Raw genomic sequence first — 8,786 nt, 5'->3', positions numbered from 1 at the left:
TAATGTAAGCATAGTAGATATGTATTCTATATCTCAAAATATTTTATATGCAGGGCTTGGGCATAACTTGTGAAAGAGTTTGTACTTAGCTTTTAGAAGGCCTTGGGTTCAATTCTCAGCACTTACACAGAAAAAAATTATATATTTAACGTTATTCGTGTACAGATAATGTCTAGTCTCACAAGCCAGCCTTCTGACACGTTGCACCTCAAAAGCAGACCATATAGAGAGCAACTGTTATTTAAATAGACAACAACTGACAAAGAAAATATATTTGGTAACACTGCAGGTTCTCCTGGAAACAAAAAGTGCATATTTTGTAACCAGATTTTTCAACATTTGAAAAATTCAACATAAAAAAATGTTCAACATTTTTTCCAGTTAAAACTTGAGTAAAGATTATCTTAGATTCATTTTCTTGAATTACCCATACTCTGATAATGCCTAGATTATTCTCAAAGATAGATGATAGGTGACTTGTTCTCAGGAAATCTGAGATCATAAATTATAATTTAATGCAATGTTTAATTAGGAGGAAAAGTTATAGAAAAAATAGCATTTGGGGAATTAAAATTGAGTTCTATTTACATTATGTATATTGTGCCTACATAAACTCCATTTTAACAAATAGAATTCTTTACATTTATTTACGTATTAATAACCAAGCTTGATTTATTTTCAGGTTAAATGTGAAATAAACATATGTACATGTATGTGTGGATACATACACATGTAATTATGTGTGTATATGTGTAGATGTGTATATCCTGTTATGCATATTGACATAAACATTTTCTATATTTCTAAAAATACTTGGGGATATGATTCTTTTTATAAGAATTTATGCTTCCTTAAATATTTAATATATAAATTATAATTATAAAATAGCAAATATAAGCCTTTTAAGAAACTGAGCCTAAAAAAAACAGAAAACGAGTTGAGCACATAAGCTTTCCTCTTGGTACAGATTTCAGTGCTCAAAGTTTTATGCAGTGTTCTGTTCATTACTTTCTAGAAGAATTTTAAATTTCTTTGTTGATTTTGATTTTGTTGTAGGACAATGATTTTTAAAATTCGGCTTGTATCACGATAATCCAAAGAGCTTATTAAAGAACAGGTACTGGGCCCACTCCCAGAGTTACAACACTAAAAACTTAGGTTGAAGCTCAGTAATTTGCATTTCTAATCCCAGTTAATGATACTATGAATGAGACCTCACTTGGAGAACCACCACCAGTGATTGGTCTGCTAATGTTTTCCTTAAGTTTCACATTAAAAGAAAATAGTTTCTCAGCGAATAGAATTTTGATCAGTAAATGGAGCTCACTGTAGGCAATTGGGACACAGGTAAGATGAGGAACACATGTGAGCCCAGGTACCTCCTGGCACTGATTCTTCCCTATAACTGCACTTTCTCTCTTCTTGTTCCTGGCAGAATAGTACAATGTACTTCTGGATGACTTTAGTTAATTGAACGATCAGTAACTATCTTGCTTCACTTACAGGCCTGGGATATGTATCTGATGGACCTATGTGAAGTACTGGGAACTATATAAACTTCCAGAACGTTCTGATATCTACATGACATTCATACGATTCTCATAGTAAATTGTCTACATACTTGTTCTATTTTTATAAAGATCCATAGTTATTTTATTTATTTGTTAAAATTATGTTCAGTATTCATATCTTTAAGCCTTGGATACTTAAAAAGCATTTTCTAATGTTTTCTTCATTCACATGGCAGGGCAATGCATGCAGCTTGGTAAACATGCAATTTATTTTATTTATTTGAACCATCTGTTTGCTGGACAGTTTGAGGCTTTTTTTTTCCCCACTGCTAACACATCTATCTAAAGAATTTTTTTTTTCACAAGCTGCTCTTGAAAGCACTGCCAATTAGTTTAAACTTCACAAAATGAATGACAACCTGATGACTGCCATCACAGAACACATCATTACTTGAAAATTTGGCAGTTATAAAGGAGCTCACAAAGGCAGTAATTAAAATCAGCAGAAAAAGCCAAACTGCTCCAAGTTAGTGTCTTCAACAAAAATATATCCTTATATGTTAATGATGGCTTTCAGTGATATTTTCTACAACTTTTCCACATATAATGTAAATCTTATTCTTTTAATTTCCTATTTCTAATCTTCAGCAATGAATAAAAATGGAGTACAGTGTTAGCATTTCAGGAAGGAATAATGTGAGGCTGTCTTGATATTGTAGAGTTTCTTATTTCTCTTTTATTCCTAAATAATAGAATCATTGTATCACTGTTAGGACAGTATTGTTAATAATATGGTTCAAACAAACAGAAGCACAATGTAGAATCCTGACTGTCTAATGCAAACCAAATAGAATCCATGATATGTTAAGCTCTTATTCAATCTCCATGGACATTAATATTTCTTTTAGGATAAGCTATACAGAAAAAGAACATGAGAAATAAACCTTAGCAAAGAGAGATGAATGTCAAGGGCACAAGCAGTTTTACAAATGTATTGCTTAAAGTTTACTTGAAACTGACAGCTTTTCAATTTTTAAATTACACTGCAACTTTGAAATAGTGCACAATTTCAATTAGACTGCATAAAATATATCATTTTTCATGTAACTAATAAAATATCCCTAAATACAATGTTCACTGTTGGGCACTGATTAAATATGTGGTATTTCTATTTGGATATTATTAGTTATTTTTGCCTGGTTTATAACATATTAGCTAACCATTTCTGAAATGTGTCTTAAAATTGGGTCAAAATTTTAAACAGAATAATGTTGTTTAGAAACAAAAGTGAAGTTGAGTACTATCCATAATGACGAATGGAAAACTAAAGAAAGTTAAGAAAAATGCATTATTATAGAAGAACAGCAAATGACAGGATCAGTGAATTAAAATAGAAAATAAAAAAGCTAGTGAACATAAGAGGCACTTATCCATTTTTCTCTAAATAGCTATCCAGATGTCTGTAAAAAAAATCTTTGCATTTCTTTTTGCAAAGGTAATATAATACATATTAAATTATAATCAAGTAATTGAACAGTATTAATCATGTATGTGTATAGTTCTTATATTATTATTTATGATATATTACATGCCTACATGAGTCAGTCTATTCTGGATTCACTACACTATTTGTGTGCCAATGACACATTATTTTAATTAGAGTCTTTATGGTATGATGTAATATCTGGAAAGGCTATTGAGTTCCTTATATCTTTACCCTTTTGGTGTATGCCCAGCTGTGCTTGCACATTTTTTTTTTTCATATGAGCTTTAGTTTCAATTTGACTAGCTTCAATTAGAAAAGACCATTGGTAAACCATCATTTTTTGTGTAAAAAGAAATGTGTGTGTGTGCATAAGTATATGTAACTACATATGTAAATTATAATATATATATATATTATATTAAATCCAACAAGGCTTTTGGTTCAAGTTTTCTAACTTCAATTTTCATGAGCTTTCTTACAAATCATAGAGTTTATTGAGATACATAACTTTAAAATTTTTATATAAATATTCTAAGGAATGACATAGTTTTTCATAGATAGTATCATTTCATGTGTTGTATAGCCAAAGAAAGAGTGGATATTCAAGGACATTGAGAATAGAATAAAGTTGTCATGCTATTTGTTAAAGACATCATTTAAAAACCTAAAATATCTCAACTTATTTTCATTAATATTATAATAAATCAACAATGCTTGACAAGCCTAAAATAAACCACAACCTACATTTTTGCAAGAGATTATTCATTATATTATCTCAAAAATCTTGGGGAAATTTTAAAAATAATAATTTTAATTAGTAGATTATTAAAATATGTTCCTGATTGCCACATTGAAATATGATTGCAAGTTATCATTTCCAAATGTTAGTATATTTTTTACCTGTATATATTTTTGACTAATATAATATGATTGAAATAAATTGTAACATTTCCAATTTTTGGTAATTTTTTCCATTTCTGAAATTACTTAGCCATTTGGTACTTTCTGCTCTAACTTAGGAAACAAATGTGAACTGACCCTGCAGGATATATTGTAAAAGCTCTTGAAACTGAAAAATAGAATTGTTTTAAAAATTAATGGGCAGCACATGCCTGCAATCTCAGGCACAGGACCAGGAAGCTGAGGCAGGAGGATCTCAAGTTCAAAGCCAATGTCAGCAACTTAGTGAGACCCTAAGCAACTTAGCAAAAATAAAAAATAAAAATAATAGGGTGGCGATATTAACTCAGTGGTTAAGTGCCCATAGATTCAATCCCCAAAACAACAACAACAACAAAATTAATTAATAAATAATAATATTAATTATAACAAATAATTAAGGAAGTAACTCTAGTCATGAAAGTTTATACTGAGACTCACATAAAGTGTAATAACAATTGTGTATAAAACAAACAATATTAATTACTCAGAAAAGCAATTCACAAAATAAAAAATTAATCTTTTGATCTTTAATATAACAAATTGTTCCTATTTGATTTCATCACTCAAACATACAGTGTCAGTTGGATTGCCTTATTCACACACAATTCAGACAAAGATGATCATATTATTAATTTAAAATTCAATTTAACATGTATATTAGTTTCTTTTTACAGTGGGGTTTGAAACCAGTAGCACTCTACTACTATACTATACCCCATATCTTCATCCCCTGTTAAAATTTTATTTTGAGACAAGGCTTTACTTTGTTGCCCAGGCTGGCCTTGAACTTGCCATCTTCCTGCCTCAGACTTCCAAGTAGTTAAGATTACAGGCATGTGCCATCACCCCTGGCTGTGAATTAGAACATTTAAATTTAATTTGAGAAATCACATGCTACATTGGAAAAATACTACTAAATACAATTAAATTGTACAATTTTCTCCAGTGATTGATGTCACCTGATGTTGAAATGAACCCAAATATTCTGATTAAACTATTATATATAAAATTTATAATTGTTCCATAGACTTATATTTGTGAAATTTCTCTTATGAACTTAATTTCCCTTTGTTTATTCGGCTTAAACTCCTATTCTTAATTTATTGGAAGAATCTAGGCAACTAGAGCAATTTGTTTTAGTACAAAGTGCTCATTCTCCAGAAATGACATCCATGAACTTTAAATTTTTCTAGCAAGAGACACAATCTAAGATCAAGGAAAAAAATGTATAATTTTCTAACAGGCGAAGAAAAAGATGATTGCAAAAACGGAGTTTATAACTTACATTTAAAGTAACTGCAAATTCTCTTATTTATGTCTGCCTTCCAGATACGCATTTTCTACTGGCTGAGTATATTGAATTATAATTTCACTGATCAGTTGTCTGGTTACTTCAATATGAGTTAAATAAAAGAGGTTATATTCTTCTGAAGTGTTGACTGAAATATCATCATTTGCAATAGGCATAGCCTGATAGTTTTTGCAATTTTAGCACATAGCACATACATATATTCTCATAAACCTTCAATGAGTTTAATTTTATTTTTTTCATAGCTCTCATTACATTCTAAGATGGTATATAATTTAGCTATTTATCACATTTGTATTTTTGGGGTGGTGGGTATAAAAATTTATTATACATAAAGAATATTACAGCTAACAAATGCAGACAGGCTAGGACACAATGGTACTGGAAGGAAGATGACTAGCTCTTTGGAACAGGTTTGAAAGGGGCTCAGCCCTTCATGCCACAGTGATTGGTCAGTCAGACAGAAGGGCACATGCGAAATACAGAGGACTTCAGGGTATCGAGTGACTGCTCTGTATGCCCACACTGCCTTCCTTTTCTGATTTGGGGCTTCAAAAGATGGCACACCCAGAAACAAGTGAAGCAAAGGGGCTTCCTAATGCAGCCCAGTCTTGTCTCTGAAGTCATGGCAACACCACTGTAAACAGTATGTTTTTATTAGATGATTTCCACAAACTATGCATGGAGTTTCTAAACTTCACAATTCAGTGAAGTACAAAGCATTAAGTTACAGGCTGTGGGAAAGAAGGCAGCACCAATGGAGGCACCTCCCAATCCTGGTTGTTCTAAGGGTAATGGGTCGGGGGAGTCTTTTTTAAACGGAGCCTCTCATTTCAATTTACAAAAGAATTATTCTGATTGATATTCAATTGTATTAAAAACAAAATAGACTAAAAAGCAAAAACTACTCTATGTTGGGATGGAGGTGGGGGGAAAAGAATGAGTCCTTTAGAGCAGGAAGGAGAGAGCTGGGGGGAGCTTTTGGAGCTGTGACCCAGGGAGGTCACTCACGCTGTTCCATTTTTACTTTCAGTGGTCTCAGGAAGATCCAATTTTCTTCTCTTTTTTCCCCTTCATATTTGCTTGGAAGTTTTGCCAGCTGTCCACCCAACCATCTCGACTTTTCCTCAAAGTTTTTCTGCCTTTCTCATTTGGCTTTTTCTTGAGCCTCAATCGCCTCTTCCCTTGGTTGTTTCCTTTCATGCATTTCTTTGGCCTCTCTCTCTTTTCTTTTAACTTCCAGCTCAGCAAAGAGTTTCATGGTCTGTTTTTATAAACTGCTTGTTTGAACAGCTCAGGATCATCTTCCTCTACATTTCCAGGTTTTCCTTCCTTCTTTAATTGCCCCCCCCTCTTTCACAGTGTATTCCACATATTCTTTTCCTGCCTGAGTTAACTCCAGGGTCCTCTTCTTTTGTTCCTGATCCAGGAATAACTTGTATGCTTTGTCCACAGCACTTTTTGTGCTCTATCAGCCTCACCTTTATTTTTGCTAGGATGCACTAATATGGACAACTGCCAAAACCTCTTTTTTATGTTTTCATCTGTCACTTCCAGGTCTATCTGAAGAACCTCAAATGGGTTCAAGTTGAAATAAGAGGAACCAGGATGGGTCAATCTTTCAATCTGATTTTTGGATATCAGAACTGAATCTCTCTTCACTATTTGTTTCACCTCACTGTAAAATGCTTCTTCTGTGCTACTTCCACCCTCTGAAGCCTCGCTCTCTCCTAAAGCCTCCATTTCCCTGGCCCAGCCACCACATGACCCTCATATTTGTAGTTTTTAATCTGTTTCATTTCTCAAAAATATAAATGGATGAAGGCAATCTTATTATTTTTTTTCCTCTGCTTCATTAAAAGGTGCATTCCAAAATTTATAGCAGACTCTGGCATCAATAAATATTAGTGTGTAAATGAACACCTTACTACAAGGGATCCTAAAAGGGGGTGATATAGTTTTTATAGTCTATTATGTATGGATTTAAGCAAGTTTGTTCAACTTTAACGATTTTAGATCATTTCCATGGTGACAGATGTTAGGAGAACAAAGAAGCTAAATATATTACATAATCTTTGAATCTAAGTGTGGGTTGGATATTTTCCACAGTGGATGATTAGTGGACGATTAGCACATCAGAACTGGCATTTAAACCCTAAGAGATAGCAACCAAGACAGGGTATAAAATAGATTTTAGGAAAGAACTAAAAGTGGAGAGAGAATTTAGATAGAGGAAGAAGATAGAAATATCAGATTCATAAAATGTCAAAACAAATTTCTAGAAGGAAAGCACTTCATTTAGTTTGATCCCATTTCAGCAAGTTGAAATAAATGAGTTCAGAAGGATATGATATGGTTTGGTAATTTCTATGAAATTCAGAGTGAAGATTAAAAGTATATCTATGATTTCAAAAAGGAAATTCTTAATAAATGAAAAGGATAATATCATTTAAGATGGGATACATGAACTATTTAAGATAACTATTTTAGGGGCTGGGGTAGTGGCTCAGTGGTAGAGCGCTCTCCTAGCACATTCGAGGCACTGAGTTCAAACCTCAGCACCACATAAAAATGAAATGAAGATATTGTGTCCACCTACAACTAAAAAATAAATATTTAAAATAAAATATAACTATTTTAAGGAAATGATGAGAAAATCTATGTCCTGACATTTCTGCCTTAAGATTTAGCCTTACAGATTAGGGAAACAGCTCGACTGGTAGAGTGCTTACCTTGCAAGTACAAGGTGTGGATTCAATCCCCAGCACCACAAAAAAGGAAAAAAAAAGATTCAGCATCACTAGAGGGCTTTCCATTATCAAAATATGCCACATTCTGTGAGTCTCTGTTACTTTGCTTGTTGTCACTTCTCTGGGTCAAATATTTATTCTTCACAGTTCTGCCTACTGCTCATCATTTATCTCTTGGCTCAAATGTCACCTGTACTTAAAGGCTCTTCTGAGCACCCTACCTAAGTCATTACTACCCAAACTCCTTGAAGACACTCCCTATGTCAGTTTTATCTTTCATTTACTTCATAAATTATGAAGCTATCTTGTTAGACAAACATATTTTTAAATATATTTTCAAAAATTTATTTATTTTCTGTCTCCTCAAATTTTTTTACATAAAAATGCAAGTTCCACTACAGTTAAAAGGTTATTTTCTTCCTGGTACCATAACAATATCTGGAACATAGTTGGCATTCAATTCATTTTTCTTGAATCAATGAATTATTCTGAGTAGTCCATTAATTCTGATATCAGGAAGAGAAACTTGACAAAATACCTTAGGCATGTTTTATTGCTGTGGTCCATGCTAATTGTTCATACCAGAATAATAAACTTGTATTTTGCTTTTTAAAATTTTAATTCAAGGACTTAAGTAATGCAGAAGTTTTCCCAATTATTTATATATATTTGACTTTTAACATATTGTTGATAAAAAGCAAAAATAAGAAAAAAATTAATGTTACTAATACCTACATATAAGTACTGTAAAAAATTTAATTGTGTTTATTTTAGCAACATATTATAAC

The 8,786-nt window shown here is 32.2% G+C and overlaps 1 pseudogene across 1 annotated transcript; it reads right to left on the bottom strand.

Annotated features, from left to right (window-relative positions):
- Positions 1–6,251: 6,251 nt before the first annotated feature.
- On the bottom strand, positions 6,252–6,991 carry LOC308647464 (dnaJ homolog subfamily C member 8-like; annotated as a pseudogene). The gene has a single exon. The product of its transcript is annotated as a dnaJ homolog subfamily C member 8-like (transcript).
- Between the last annotated feature and the right edge of the window lie 1,795 nt (positions 6,992–8,786).

The sequence above is a fragment of the Spermophilus citellus genome, assembly GCF_964194105.1.
Source record: "Spermophilus citellus genome assembly, chromosome: 4".
Classification (NCBI taxonomy): domain Eukaryota; kingdom Metazoa; phylum Chordata; class Mammalia; order Rodentia; family Sciuridae; genus Spermophilus; species Spermophilus citellus.
This window is presented reverse-complemented; position numbering and strand designations above follow the sequence as displayed.